This window comes from Mus musculus, chromosome 5 (assembly GCF_000001635.26).
Source record: "Mus musculus strain C57BL/6J chromosome 5, GRCm38.p6 C57BL/6J".
Lineage (NCBI taxonomy): Eukaryota > Metazoa > Chordata > Mammalia > Rodentia > Muridae > Mus > Mus musculus.
In genome coordinates, this window is record NC_000071.6 from 97,574,129 (window position 1) to 97,590,482 (window position 16,354).

Below are 16,354 nucleotides of genomic sequence, written 5' to 3' on the forward strand. Positions count from 1 at the left end.
TCTTCTGGTTGGTTCATATTGTTGTTCCTCCTATGGGGCTGCAAATCTCTTCAGCTCCTCCAGTCCTTTCTCTAACTCCTCCATTGGGGATCCCATGCTCAGTACAGTGGTTGGCTGTGAGCATCCACCTCTGTAATTTTTAGGCTCTGGCAGAGCCTCTCAGGAGACAGCTATATCAAGCTCCTGTCAGCAAGCACTTGTTGGCATCCACAACAGTGCCTGGGTTTGGTGACTGTATATGAGATGGATCCCCAGGTGGGGCAGTGTCTGGATGGCCTTTACTTCAATCTCTGCTTCAGTTTGTCTCCATATTTGCTTCCATGGGTATTTTGTTCCCCCTTCTAAGAAGTACTGAAGTATCCACACTTTTCCTTTTTCTCAAGAAGCTCAAGAAGAAAGAAAAAAGTATCCACACCCTTTTCATTCTTCTTCAACTTCATGTGGTCTGTGAATTGTATCTTGGGTATTCCGAGCTTTTGGGTTAATATTCACTTATCAGTGAGTGCATATCATGTGTGTTCTTTTGAGACTGGGTTATCTCACTCAGGATGATATCCTCCAGATCCATCCATTTGCCTAAGAATTTCATAAATTCATTGTTTTTAATAGCTGAGTAGTACTCCATCGTGTAAATGTACCACATTTTCTGTAACCATTCCTCTGTTGAGGGACATCTGGGTTTTTTCCAGCTCCTGGCTATTATAAATATGGATGCTATGAACATAGTGGAGCATGTGTCCTTGTAATATGTTGGAGCATCTTTTGGGTAAATGTTCAGGTGTGGTATAGCTGGGTCCTTAGGTCTAATTTTCTGAGGAACTGCCAGACTGATTTCCAGAGTGCTTGTACCAGCTTGCAATCCCACCAACAATAGAGGAGTGTTCCTCTTTCTTCAATCCTTGCCAGCATATCCTGTTACCTGAGTCTTTTATCTTAGCCATTCTGACTGGTGTGTTACCACCATTCTCAATCTCTCTGGCAACCTCCTCACCAACTCCAAATCCAAGCATTGTTGGAAAATGTCCAAATGATAAGCATCAGGATGCTTTGGGCCAGGCCTGGGACACCTGCTCTGAAGTCAAATGAGCCATCTGCAGTGGATGGAACCCAAGGTGAGGAAAGGAATCCTATGGTGTAGCAATGTTGCAGTGTTCACATAAAAGGGAACCTGATGTGATGCTTAGGATGCCCACGGTGATTCATCACTTTACTTGAATGAAGCCATTATAGGACTAGTTTATCTCTTCACTCCAAGCCTGTGTGGAATACATAACCATTTTTTTTTGTCAAAGCAAAAATGTTTACATTCCGGCATAGAAGGTTAGAGATGAAAATGAACTCATGAATTCGTTGTCTCTATTGGGCACAGGCTTTGAAGGTTCAAAATAACTTTTTAAGTGTTCAATGTTAGAAAAATGAGCAAGGGTGAATTTTTAGTCTTAATCAACAACCTTTTTGTTGCTTTTGTTTGCTTTTAATTTTATGCTTCTCCAATTCTGACTTTAATTTTTATTCTAAAACCACCCTTTTCCTCCAGTTATAAGTTGGCTTTTCTTACCACAGTGCTCGTTAATGAATCAGCCATCAGTCAGAGGCCATCACTGACCCCTAATGCACTATCTATTATGATTGTTCTATAGTTAGCTGCATGATCAAATTTGAACAAATTAAGTGTTTCCTTGGATTTTCAAACCTAACCTTAGAAGAAATGATTTTCTCATCACCAAGATATGAGAAGATATTATAATGCACACTCACACATGAACTTGCACTGGTATATGTGTACACACACACACACACCCTTACGTGTACAATAGGTAAATAAAAGATGTAACATTTCCATTTTCTGATGGCTAAAGATGCTAAGCTGATTTTCTAAGTCCTCATTGTGCACTTCATCTTTTGTGACTTTTATGATCAAGTGTCTTGCCAATTTTCATCCCCTCTTCATCAGCATCTGCTATCACAGGTTTTTAAAATTTGTCTTTACTTTTATAGAAGTCTTATGTTTTGCAAAATTAAAAAGTAGAACTGGGGTTATATCCAAATGCTCTCTGGTCTCCGTTACTCACTAGGGACAGCCTAAGCCCAGGTGGAGCATTCACAGCTAACGGATCTCTACTGCTGTGTGTATACCAGTGCATAGTTGACACCATAGGTCCTGCATGCTTCATGGTTCAGATAAACTTATCCATTGTATCCATTATTCTACCACTGAGGATAGTGTCACTCCCCTATAGCTCTCCTGTGTGCTAGCTATCCATCACTCCCTTTTCTGAGGCCATAAAATGATGTTTTTTCCTGTGTCCATTGTATTCCTTCTTATAATGCCATTGATGTGAAATAATAATAATTACATATATATAAATTTTAATTATATGCCTATATTTAGTCATACACATTTATGTTTCTTCTGTAACAGTTCATGTGTGGAGAGGTCATTGTCTTCGAGCACTAAATGATGTTTTAATGTCTGTATGTACCAAGAATCTCTGTCCACCCACACAGGACTCACCTAAGCTGCTACGAAAATTTGACAATTATGTTAAAGTTGCTACAAAACATCTGCCTATGGGATTTTATATGAATAGGTTTTCAAGTCACTTGAATACATATTATGGGGTGTGATTGCTTACTTAAAACATGAGTGTATTGTAATTTTGTAATATGCGTCCAAATTACCTTCTAAGTTGACCACACTATCTTGTATTCTCTCTGGCAGTGAATGGCAGATCCCATTTCTCCATATCCTCTTTTAAGTGTGACCTCTTCAATGCTCAGCTCTTTGCCACTTTTGTCTCTGTGTGATATCTTAATCCACCTTGGCATTTTCAAAGGACAAGCATTGCTGAGCACCACTTTTGCACTTTGTCACCTGTGTACCTTCACTGGTACTTGTTAACATCTCTATCTGCTTTTAAATTGGATGTTTATTTTATTACTATTCAGTGGTAAATATTCTATATTGCATATTGACCTGGTGTCCTCATGTCTTACTTAGTTGTGGGGAAATTTTTGTTTGTTTTTAGAGATTGGGGAGTTTGCTCCATTTCAACTTATATACCATTTATTGCTTTTCTTGCTCCATTGTTTTTAATGAAGTTCAATTAAACATTGAAGATGCATAATGAGAATAGATATCTATCTGAATCCTGATCTTAGAGAGAAAAGACTTAGGCCTTCGACATTGAATATGTTAGCCATAGTCATTTTTAATGAGCAAATGTCTCTGGGTTGAAGAAGTTCCCTTATATTATCAAATTGCTTAAAGTATTTATGATTAATGAAAATTAAGCCATATCAAATTGTTTTCTTACATCAATTGGCATGGTAATATCATATCTTCTACATACTGTTGATATTGTGACTTATATTGATTAGCTAAGGAACATGGAACTAATAGTATGTGATGAAGAAAGGCTATTTTGTTATAGTTCATAGACTTAGTCATGTGTTCTTGGATTTGATTTACTGGTTTTTAAGTACTGTTTTATTTGTGTTCATCTGTAGTTTTGTGTGCTGGCAAACATTTTATTTTCTTTAGATAATTCTGGCTTATATTCTTAGAAGTCATTGTCTGGCCTTGAGTTGTCTGTAGCATTTTCCTTTTAAATTGTTTTTTTTTTCTTTACATATTTGGTAGGATATACTTACAAGCCCACCTGGGCCTGAGGACAATTAGGGAGAATATATTTAGTTGCAATTTTAATTTGATCCAAGCAAGTAGAATTATTCGGATCCCTAAGCTATCTAGGATGGGGTTTAGCAGCTTTCAAATTTTTGAGGACTTGACCCACTTCATGTAAATTATCAAGTTTATGACTACTGATTTCCTTATGATGTTCACATATTATCTGTTTGAAGTGTGGTGTGTCTATGTTGGTATCCTTCCTTTATTCTGCTTATAATTAATTTTTATCTTCTCTTTAATTTTATTTGTAACTTCATTTTCCTTAAAATTCTTAATCTAGTTAGTGATGGATCATCCAGTGTTTTTTAGATTTTTTAATTAGGTATTTTCTTCATTTACATTTCCAATGCTATCCCAAAAGTCCCCCATACCCTCCCCCCAACTCCCCTACCCACCCACTCCCACTTCTTGGCCCTGGTGTTCCCCTGTACTGAGGCATATAAAGTTTGCAAGACCAAGGGGCCTCTCTTCCCAATGATGGCCGACTAGGCCATCTTCTGCTACATATGCAGCTAAAGACACGAGCTCTGGGAGTACTGGTTAGTTCATATTGTTGTTCCACCAATGGGGTTGCAGACCTCTTTAGCTCCTTGGTTACTTTCTCTAGCTCCTCTATTGTGGGCCCTGTGTTCCATCCAATAGCTGTGAGCATCCACTTCTGCGTTTGCCAGGCACCAGCATAGCCTCATAAGGGATAGCTATATCAGGGTCCTTTCAGCAAAATCTTGCTAGTGTATGCAATGGTGTCTGTGTTTGGAGGCTGATTATGGGATGGATCCCCGGGTACAGCAGTCTCTAGATGGTCCATCCTTTCGTCTCAGCTCCAAACTTTGTCTCTATAACTCCTTCCATGGGTGTTTTGTTCCCAATTCTAAGAAGGGGCAAAGTGACCACACTTTGGTCTTTGTTCTTCTTGAGTTCATGTGTTTTGCAACTTGTATCTTGGGTATTCTAAGTTTCTGGGCTAATATCCACTTATCAGTGAGTACATATCATGTGAGTTCTTTTGTGATTGGGTTATCTCACTTAGGATGATACCCTCCAGGCCCATCCTTTTGCCTAGGAATTTCATAAATTCATTCTTTTTAATAGCTGAGTAGTACTCCATTGTGTAAATGTACCACATTTTCTGTATCCATTCCTCTGTTGAGGGGCATCTGGGTTCTTCCCAGCTTATAACTATTATAAATAAGGCTGCTATGAACATAGTGGAGCATGTGTCCTTATTCTTAATCTTGTTAGTGTTGGATCATCCAGTGTTCTTTAGATTTTTAAATAGAGAACTCCTTTTATTTATTTGAACCAGGTTCTCATGTAGTCCAAGCAAGTCTCAAACTTCCTACATATTCAAGGTAACCCTAGAACTCCTACTTCTCAAAAACTGGGATTATAGATTTGTGCTACCATGACTGCTGAGAACATACTAAAATTGATGCATACATGCTCCATTTCTTTTAGTCCTTATTTCTTGACATTCTAAGTTACTTCTGGTATGATTTTGCGTTTGAACACATTCCTTCTGTAGTTCATTGTAACAGGGCGCAATGGCACTGTACCTTCTTTGTTTTGTTTTACATGAATGTTTCCTATTTTCAGTTATTGGATCATTTTCATAGGTTCTACATTTCTAGCTTTTTACCCTCAGTTTGTTCCAGTTCCCCTTGTTCCCTGAGATTCTCCTGAGTTTCCTTATGAGAAAGTGTATTTTATGTCCTCATATCGTGTGCATATAAATTGCACATGATGTAAAGCGCTGAGTTGTGAGGAGCGGGTGTGGCGGCAGTCCCAAAGGCGCCAGGGACTGCAGCTAAGTCATATGACTTGCACCTGACTTCCTCATATAAGCCACAAACATCTTGAGAGCTGCGCAGGTGTACCAGGATACCGGTGAATCCATTTTGATGGAGATATGCCCCTGCTGTCCTGATTAGCTGAAGCTGCGTGCCTGGTGAGGTGGCGTGGCCTGCTGTGTGTGGATGGGAACTGAGTATTTAAGAGTGAGAGGCCCAGGGTTCGGGGGAGATATAAACAAGGGAGATATAAACAAGGGAGATATAAACAAGAAGAAACAGGACTGAATAAACGTGTGCAGAAGGATCCTGTTGCAGCGTCGTTCTTCCTGGCCAGTTGAGCAAGTGCAAGACTGAGTCTTCTTTGAAGACAAAGAATGTTGACGCTTCTAGTGTTTGCAGGGTCAGGGTGACCTGCTCAGATCAGCACTCCAGTTTTAACATGCTTTCTGGGGTTTTTATTCCTTTGTCAATTTACTTTTCAAAGCCTTTGCAGTACTGTTCAGACTCTGCACATCTACCCTGCTGAGAGGCCAATCCAGATTCTCTAGTCATGTCTGAGTCTTCTATATCTTGCTTAGATTCACATTCATTCATTCATTCATTGATTCATATACAGTGAAGACTGAACCTAGTATGTGACATGACCTTACTGAGTTATGATAATCATGACTGTGTTCACAGACGTTTCTGCTCTAAGGCCTGGAATCCCCTACCTTTTAGTCTTAAACAAAGTGAGGATATGAGTTACTTTGATTGTTACATCCTGCCTAGGCTCAAGCCTAGATGTCAAAGAATTCAAAAGAATGATTATAAGTGTGCATACACAACTCAAAGGAGCCACAAACAAGGACAAATAAAATAAGAAAACTAATACAAAAGGAAAACAGAATTCAAGCAAAATAGATAGACTTACTAGAAAAGAAAGTCAAATTGAAATTAGGTTGAAAATTAAAAAAAAAAAAAAGAAATTAGCCAAATAAAATCCTCATTGACAAATGAATCATATGGAAACCAGGGTATCAGGGTTGGAACACAACACAGAAGAAATGGATCATTCATTCTGCAAAAGTCAATGATAAATTTATATTCATGAATGAAGCCTGAGAGAGTTTGGGTACCCATGAAAAGACCCACAGTTTGGACTATGGGTATTAAGGAAGGAGAATTCCATATAAAAGTCATTGAATATATTGAATAAAGTCACATTTTTTCACATCTGGGGAAAAAGATACTCATACAAGTTTAAAAGCCTGCCAGAACTACAAGTAGACAGGATGAAAAAAATTCACTATGATTTTTTTTTCATTAAAGTATTAAAAACACAGAATGAAGGGTACTATATGAAAGGGTAAATTCAAGACACTTACAAAGCTAGCTCATGTGTGTGTGTGTATTCCAGCTAATAAAACAATGACTGTCTTGAAAGAAATCCCAATGTTTCAGCAATTGCAGTATTGTCCTAGAGTTTGGGGAAACCTAGAGAGTTGCTGGACTTCATTATACACTGGGATTCTGAAGAACTGTGTCTAATACCAAGGGAAGACAGGCGAAGGATTCCTTAACAACAGGATGTGTGATGCTACCAATGATGTTGAGGATAAGCCAGCAAAGAGTAAAAGCTGCCTTCTTCCATGTCCTTTTTGGTAGGCTACTATTAAAAGATGCAGCCCAGATTTAGGGTGAGTTTCCCACCTCAAAAGATCTAATCAAGAAAATCCTTTGAAGTCATACCATACTTCTTAGATTTTAGTTAATTCCACATGTAGTCAAGTTGACAACCAAGATTAACCATTAAACTTGCCTATATTTGTTTTTGGCAAATGCATTGCTATGTGGCTCCTTTTTTGTTCTGTAACTATAAGAACTCATGTGATCTTTTCTAGGATGGGAAGTGTCATCTAGGGCACTCTGACATTGTTCCTGGGCCACAGTCACTCATATTTGGCTCAAAACAAACTATTTCTTGAATTCTTTGGATCAAGAACTATTTTCATAACATCAATTAGACACAAGAGATAATAAATGGATTTCCAAATAATGAACCTCATGGCAATGCCATAGTCACAGTTGTGAATATGGATGTAGCTCTTATAGTCACGTGAGCAAACGAACATGAGTTTCATTAAAAAGAGCATTGACCTGGTGATTTAGCTTTAGGAAAATTCAATATTACGTGGTAGCCAGGAGCAGAAGAGTAGTAGAAAGGTATATAGTACATGAAATTCAAGGAGAGAAATCAAACATGCTCTGGGATCCAAGTGAGTGAGTCCTTTATAAAGGAGGGGAAATCACCTGCAAGGAACGTACAGGGAGCCGGAGTAAGATGAGAAGAACAAATAAGAAACTTAACTTGTGCTGATAAAGGTATGAAGGTTGTCCAGACCATTTTTATTAGACTTATGGAAACAAAAGGCTGGCCTTAATGACTTCTAGACTGGGAAAACAGGAGACAAAATAGTGCCAGTAATCCAGTAATGCAGGCAGCGTTTTGTTGTTGTTGTTGTTGTTGTTTTAAGAGAGAGATAATCAGAGAAAGGGAATTGAAGAGTGGTATATGCATATGATTAAATTTCTTTATTTCCTTCCTTCTTTCTTTCAAATAGATCCTCCTTCTGTTGTGCAGACTGGCCAAGGACTCACACTATCCTGGTCTTAGCCTCATAAGTGATTAAGGTGTGTGCCACCTGTTCAGCTCTGTCTCTTGTTTGAAGGGAGTTATTATAGCATGTTTGTGGGATAATATGGGAACTTAGTAAAAAGGAAAATTAAGGATACTTACTCTAGTGGTATCTGTTAATAGACAAGTTCTTCCTAAAGAAAGTTGTGTCTTTCAGGATCCAACGAGGTACAGTACAATTAATTAGCTAGACTCAAAAATTTTAGGGGGAGATATTACATTGGGACTTCCACTACTTAGGTTTCAATGATCTAGGATTTAGACCCTGAAATGAGACTGGGGTGAGCAGAGGAACTATCAGGAGCTTAAAGCAATGGAAACAACTGCAAGGAGTCATTACCATATTTAGCTGTTGAGATGCAAGATTGAGTAGTTTAATTAAGATTGGGTTTCTGCCAAGTGGGCACAATGAAGGCAGTCGGCAAGGTAGTTAAATGGTAACTGTATACAAGGGGGTGATTGTCATGATGATCCATAAATAACAACTAATTAAGGAGAGAAGTGAATAACCAAAGGGGATGAGTGCACGCACACACACACACACACACACACACACACACACACACACACACAGAGAGAGAGAGAGAGAGAGAGAGAGAGAGAGAGAGAGAGAGAGAGAGAAAGAGAACTAACTAGCCTTGGATCCTAGGGAGAAAATGAAGGTGTGCTTGGGCTTGAGTTCAAGGGTGGTACTCAGAGCTGGCATGAGGCAGAACACTAGGGAATTTTTCTTGGAATTGAGAGGGTAGGAGGCATGCCATAGTATGCATGGCCAAGGTAGGAAAAGGAGTTGTGGCAGAGAAACAGAGAGATGCGGGAGCTGATTGATACCCGTGTTCCCTCACATCCTTATTCACAAGTCATCTTTTCAGTGAATCTTTCTCTGACCACTGTTCTTATATTTCAAACTTCTATCTCTCCCCCCCAACATACCCAAAACCTTCATGGTGCATATTGACATTCATGGGATAGATTTATTCTTTTCTTATTCATAACACCTATTATCTAAAATAGTATGCTTTAGTTCTGTGTACTAATTTCCCTTATAGTTAAATACAGTCACTTCAAAGACAGAAATACTACTGGTTTTGCTTTGATCTGATAGCATCTGCTGTTTGATGCAACGTAGGTATTGGGCTGTGATAATACAATTTTATTAAAATGTCCCTTACCTTCTAAGAGACTGGAACTTTTGCCATACCTCACAGCCAAGGTAATAGCATTCCTTGGGGCCTCTTTTAGACTTAGTCTGTAGCCTCAGCTTTTTCTTTAAACTACCTTTGTTATCATGTAATGATGACTATACTCTTAAATTCTGTAATCTTCCATGCCTCTGAACGAGAGAGCAATTCATCTGTGTGTGTGTGTGTGTGATGGCAATAATTTGCTAAAAACAGCAAACAGGCCTTTATACAATAAATATGTCATGAATATTGGAAATATTGCTTGATAAATGGCATATTTGCAGTATTGAATGCTTTAGAATAAGTTGTAGTCAGATGGAATAAATAACTTAATCCTTTGTAGAACTCTACCAAAAACTTGTGAAAGTGTCCCTCATTCTTTTCTCAGCTCATGCATTCTATATTTTCAGTAAATACAGGGCAAAGCCCTTTGCTAGGGACAGATTTACAATATAGACATAGGCATTAGGGACAGATCAGCTACACACAGCAGACAGACTATGGACAAGCCAGCTCTCACAAACAACAGGTGTATGGAAGACCCACAGAGAGAAATGAAGGCTTTACCCTGGTGATTTCTCTTGGTCAAATTAATCCAAGAAGTGCAGAATTTTCTTTCCTGTGACACCAGTTGCATTTTGATATCTTTGAGTTTATCTTTGATGAATCTAACTGACACATTAGACATTGTTTTGTTACTGAATCTAAGAATGGATTGTTGGAAGTATCTTTATTTCTTCAAACCTAACCAAGAATCTTTCATCTGAAATATAAAAATTGAGTAGTGAACCCATGGACCAAAATCTTGTCAAAATGAGAGACAACAGGCCAAGGTTTTACAAATGCAGCAGGAGGATTACCAGAAAGGTGGTCTGAATGCATGAGCCTTGAAGCCAAAGGTTTTTATGAGGTTGGGCAGAGTAATCTGAGGCTGGCTATCAGAGGCAAAGAGCAGGGATGTACTGTGTGGTGGTGGTGGTAAGGAGACCTGGGAGACAGGGCTGTGGTGAAAGGGTTTCTAGAGACAGCTGTGGGTCAGCTAGATTTGGAGAGCAAAAGATACAGGTAGATACATAGAGAGGGAATATTCTGTAAGTCAGAGCCTTGCCTGAGAAGAGACCAACCAGAAACTCTTGATTTCAATTTATCTGCAGGAACTGCCAAGATCTTCCAGCCATGGTCCTCTCCTAACACCCCTTGGCTTCCACTGATTATTGATCAAGCCCAGTCTATACTCAGACATTTGTCAGTGCCACACAGGTGCTCCTCTCCACTCCATTTTAAGTGCATGATCCTCCAATTGCCACTCATTGAGGAGTTCCTAGCTCTAAGATTTTCATCTAACAAGGATGGACAATCTACTGCTTTATAAACTCCATGTCTTTTCTTATTCTTCCCATATCTATGCTCTTCTTTAACAAGTATGCATTGAGAAGATATTGCAATAACTCCCTTCATTGTGGCTACAGTGTACAAATATCCGCAAGGACTCCTTCTTTACCATTCTAGTTCAGTGCTCATATCTCTACAACACAGGTATGGTCTCAATAAGTGACCACATGGTGTCCTCCTACACCACCCAACTTGGCACTCCTAATTCCCCTATATGTTTGTAGTTTGCATAGCTTTGAAAATCATCTAATACATGAAAAAACTTATTTATTTAATACATTTCTTACTTTATGGACTCTCCATGTCTCATGCAGACGACAATCTCTATGAATAAGAAGGTCTTCTCTGTTTGCAACCTCAGTTTTTGAAGCAACACCTGGCCTTTTCTCATAGGTGAACACTGCATGTGAGGTTGGGTGCCAAGAATATTGAGTAATACCATATGAAGGAGTTTTTTAGACATGACCAGGATGGGAAAGATGTGTCAAGATGTGGGGCTGCTGATCTAAATGGATGAGATGAAGCTGTAAGTGATAGCTAAGCATAGCTTAAGAGCAAGGAGGGACAAGAGAACTTATCTGAGAACTATGGGAATGTGGGAAGAGGGTCTTAACATGTCAGGAATGATGCAAAGGTGTCAGTATTGTTCTCAAGTCCATGCATATGTTCAGGATGTAGAAGATTATCTCACTGTCTGATTTTACTTCATTAAGTATATGAAACCTTTTTAAGTATTTTACTGTCAGGACTAGGATCACTTATAATCCTATCCATTGGCCAGGAAATCTGGCGGACTCTTTGAACTTCTCTGAATTTGTGATTCAGTCAAATGAAGTATTTCATGTTTATTGATATATTTAGTAAATAATACAAAATAAGCATGGATTTTTACCAAGCTTTTAGAATGGAAATTATTTGGTAGAAAAAAAGAATGACATGTAGGAGGTCTATTGTTATTTTAAAACTTTTCACTTTGTTTTTCTTTAGGGATTTCTCCATCTTTCAAAATATGGTCTCTACACTGGTGCCAGGACTAGAATGTGCAATTAGAAGCACAGGAAGATGAAGTTTGGTGAACCTCTTACTTAAAAGATATCTCATCTCCCCTTTCCACACAACTGAAGCAACCTAATCCACTTCATTCATTTTACATTTAGAATTACATTTTAGAATTGCACATTTTCTTGGGTCAACACGTGTCAAGGATTTAGCCCTATGGGCCCTGAAATAGACACTATCTTTTTCATCCCTTTGATTTACTCATGGCATGCTTAGACATTTATTACAGCATCTCATTAAGTAGTGAATGAGACTCATGTGTGCAGAACAGATCTAAAATTGTTTCTGAGATGTAGATTTTTTCGAAAAGTCCCAACATTTCTTCCACACAAAGATAGATGTCATACCTATGTATCAATTAGAGCTTTAATGGAGTAAGATTATCTGTTCTATGGTAATAAAGTTTTCTTTCTTCTGAGCAGCCACTTGCAAAGTTGTGCAAGATTCCATGCTTTAAATGGCAAACAGTACTGCTCATCTCACAGAATTCAAGTCGATCCAGATGTGGATTTGATTAATAGAAGCTTACTAACTGTGGCTAATTACTGATAATGATAGCATCACGAGGCAACCTCCTCATCAATGTCACCTTGGTCTCTTCTGATTGCTAGGATAGGAAGAAACTCTACCTGCCGCTCTTCCCCAGTCAAAATGAAAACAGGGTTGGATTTAAACCTTGGTTTGAATGGTAGTGAGGTAGTGAACACAGGTGCAATAACAAGTAGCCATCCAGAAAATGAAAGCTGCTTTTTAGAGCCATGTGGGTACTACAGACCTGTGGACACTGGTTTTACAGTAAGGACAGATTAGCTAATATCCAAATTCTCAGAGCAGTGTTTAGTGATCTTTTGGTAGTTTTCCCTTGACACTTAGAGCTCCATTCTAATTGTTTCTGTTTCCTAAAAGCAGGGGAACAGAGTTTATGTGTCGAGAATAAAAGTGAAAATAAACGTCTTTTCCTGTTAGAATAATTTTTTTATAGTGGTAAAACCCTTAGCATTTCTGCCTCTTGCATCTTTGCTTAGCATGCCCAGAGTGTTTATTGTTACCATTCCCTAAACAGTACTGCATTTACATTTTGTTGTACATGTTATATGCAACATGCAGACAAACTAAAGTGTATAGTAGGATTGTGTACATTATAAATGAGTACTGTGCCAATTGATGTGTAAGGGATGAGCACTGTCAGATTTGGGTATCTGTGGGGGTCTTTGAAACAGTCCCTTGTGGATTCCTATGGAGGCTGTGCATGATTACAGCATTTTTCTCTTTCAAGCCTAATTGCCAGCAACTAGATTTTCAGTGTTCTCCCAAATATTTGGGGGCTCTTGAGAATTCCCAGACAGCTCATTCTCCTATTGTGTTTTCTTGTTCTATTTCTATGTTGCCTGACTGCTGCCTATGATCAGCCAGTATTCTCAGACTTCTGCTGCATGCCACAGCAAGGCTTCACTAATAACTATTGCTGAATTCCCAATGTGATATTAGGGAGAAGTCAGGCCAGGCTCATTTGCTATTTTTTTTTTCTGAAACATGGTGCATGCAAGTTTAACTCACATCACAAAAGAGACTAGGCTAAAATATTCAAGAGGATCAAAATTTAGGGCTGTGAAATACAACAGAAAAAACTTGATCATCTATTTAAAATGGTCACAATTAAAACAATTTTACTTATTTGTGAATTTCTTTTTTGTGCAGGGGATTGATCTGAGAGGCCTTCTACATGCTAGCGAAACTGGCATCCATATCTCAGATGTTTTCCAGTAGGCAATACACACATATTAGCGAAATCTGGCATCCATAGTTCTCAGATGTTTTCTAGTAGGCAATACACACATATAGGTATTGATGAGCCTTGAAGAATAGTCACTAGAGTCCAGTAATACACTTTAAAAGTTGGAGACTAGCTAAGCATCGAGAGTAACACATCACCAACTCATTCCTGATCGCCTTTGTCTCATTCTTTCCTACAATGTGAATTTCTCGTAGTTCTACCTAAGATTCACTCCTAGACCACATAGTACTCAGCATGAACACATAATACTTTATGGAGATATAGTTTTAAAAGAAAAATCCATTTAAAATCATTTATCCCTCTTTATAGTTCCATATTGATTCTGTAGACATATTCTGTTTACCCCAATAGTTTTTAAAAATAAATTTTTGTATTGCTTACGGATAATTAAACAATAGGATATTTCATGAAAATATTCAGGAGATTTGTTTCTTTCAAAACAATAACACCAACAAAAACCTATGTATGAAGCAACATCAAAGTCATATTTCTGCCTTGCCCTAACCTACTGAAGAAGAGTAGAAGTCACCCCTTCAACACAGCATTGAATTATGTCAGTCCACATTGGGTCTCCTTCACTTATTTGTCTCATCAGCCTTGACACTGCTCCAAAATTCAAACACACTTAATTTTTGTGGAGAGAAGAACAAGATGTGGTTCCAAGAATTGAGAGGGGGAAGTTGACAGAGGCTCCCACCCCTACCAAGAAGCTCTCTGTACATGACACCCACTTGCAATGGAAAAGTTGGTTCTTTCCCCTGGAGTCTCACTGTGTATATTAACTGCACTCAGGTAGTGTAGAGCCTGCCTTGCCCAGCAGTAGACGTTTTGTCTTATATTGCTTGGACATTATTTTTTGGTCTTAATGGTCTTTTGCTTATATATTATGTTTTCCAATTTTGTGTTTTTGTGGATTTCTTGTGTGTGTATGTTTCTTGTTTTTGTTTTGATTTGATTGCATGTCTGTTTTAGTTTTTAAAGAAAGAGAGAAAAAAAAAGGTTATGGAGTTACAGATGTGGAGAGGACCTGGGAAGAGTTGGGGAGAAGAAAAATAGGAGCATAATATAGAGCAAGAAAAGAATTTAAAAAAAAAAAGAGCTATGTATTTCTAAATGTAGGATGGCATGCTGCACTTATTTCAAAGATTTAGTTATGGTACAGGTCTTTTGCAAATACTATGGGAAAATACTTCACTAAAATGCATAACTAACAATTTATGTTCAATTTATCTTTTCAGAAGTGTGGTTTATTTTAAATTATGCCTCATCCTTTGTCTTTGAAGATGCTAAATATTTCTTATTTAAAATGTAATATTTGCTAAACCAGCAAATATAAAGTTTTAATCTAGTGTTAAATAACAAGGAAATACAATAAAAGAACAAATTTGCAATCACTTAAATTCAGACTTGCATGTGCCATATCATAAATTTATTATTTTATACATATAGTATAAGTTATATTATTTTAAATATATTATATAGTATTAGTGGGAATTAAAGTTCTTAGATTAAAACAGTATACCTTAAATGGGGCCCTACAATGAATGAACTCTTTAAATGGAAGGAAACTTTAAGTAACAGTGCAGAATACTGATATACTTGAGTTTTATCCTCAAAAATAAGATGTTCATGGGAACCAAATGATAAACTTGCATCAAGATTCTAATCACACATGTTGCTAGTCATTTTATCTTCTCGATCTTCTGGGACTGGCAGAATTCATTGATAAAGCATATAAAAACATCAAAAATATCCATTCTCTGTGAAGTTTCATTATTTAAAAAATTAATTAATTCATTTATTTATTCATGAATTCTCAAACTAACTTCAAAGACAGTATATAGTCCAAAGTAGGATTACCTACAAAGGTCATTTTCCTTCAGGACTCAGTAGTCCACTTGTACAAAGACTGTCAGAATTTAATGTAATATCCTTTAAAACCACTGAAAGACAGAAGAAAGCACGCTTTAGAGGAGACCAGTTGGGAAGATTGGTTGTATGAGATAGAATGCTTAAGGTGATGTTTGAGGGATGAATAGGGATTTTCCACCAGAGGAGCAATATGTGATTGGGTGTTGTAGTTCTAGGGAAGACAGAAGATTTACAGCAGAAAGAAAAGACAAATCCGATCCCTGGGTGTTGAGTGCACATGGCTTGTTCCTAAAATGAGACTCACTTCTGTGATTTAGCATGAAAGAGAAATGTGGGAAATCAATTTTATTGCTTATATATTAAACAAGAGTTTAGTAAATGATCAATGGAACATTTCAAAATCTGGGCAACTGAAAAAAAAAGTTGTGTACATTTTATTAATGTCATATAGTGTTTCTTCCTTTGTTAATTAGAACTGCCCATAGTTTTCTGAATAAAGGGCCTGTTAGCAAAGCCTACTTGGTTTCCAGATATCATCCATAGCATTATGAAGAATGAATATATTACAGACTAAATGGATGAGCTTTTATAGGCTGTTGTAGCTGTGCCTTTTTGTTTAGTGATATTTCTTCCAAAGTAGGGCAAACTCCACCCTGGACAGATCCTAACACACCCCAAATTAACCTCAGCTAGGCTGACAAGAGTTTATACAGTAGCTTCACAACAGGCTAGAAAGAAATCCAACGGAAAACTAAGACGGAAGAAAAACAGGAGTCAACTTGTAAAATTCTTACTGAAGATTTTAGCCTAGTGCTTTCAAATTCCACCTGCGGATGTACAGGATGCCTATTGAACCCAGATATGAGGTTGGCACTAGGTCAGAGCTCAGGT

At 37.8% G+C, this 16,354-nt stretch overlaps 1 long non-coding RNA gene across 1 annotated transcript in view; it reads left to right on the forward strand.

Annotated features, from left to right (window-relative positions):
* Nucleotides 1-13,998, forward strand: part of 4930467D21Rik (RIKEN cDNA 4930467D21 gene) — a 195,710-nt gene extending 181,712 nt beyond the window's left edge. Inside the window, exons 7-8 of the long non-coding RNA NR_045981.1 lie at nucleotides 8,088-8,157; nucleotides 11,725-13,998. This is a non-coding gene — a long non-coding RNA (RIKEN cDNA 4930467D21 gene). The remainder of the gene's footprint in view (nucleotides 1-8,087; nucleotides 8,158-11,724) is intronic.
* Nucleotides 13,999-16,354: the final 2,356 nt, after the last annotated feature.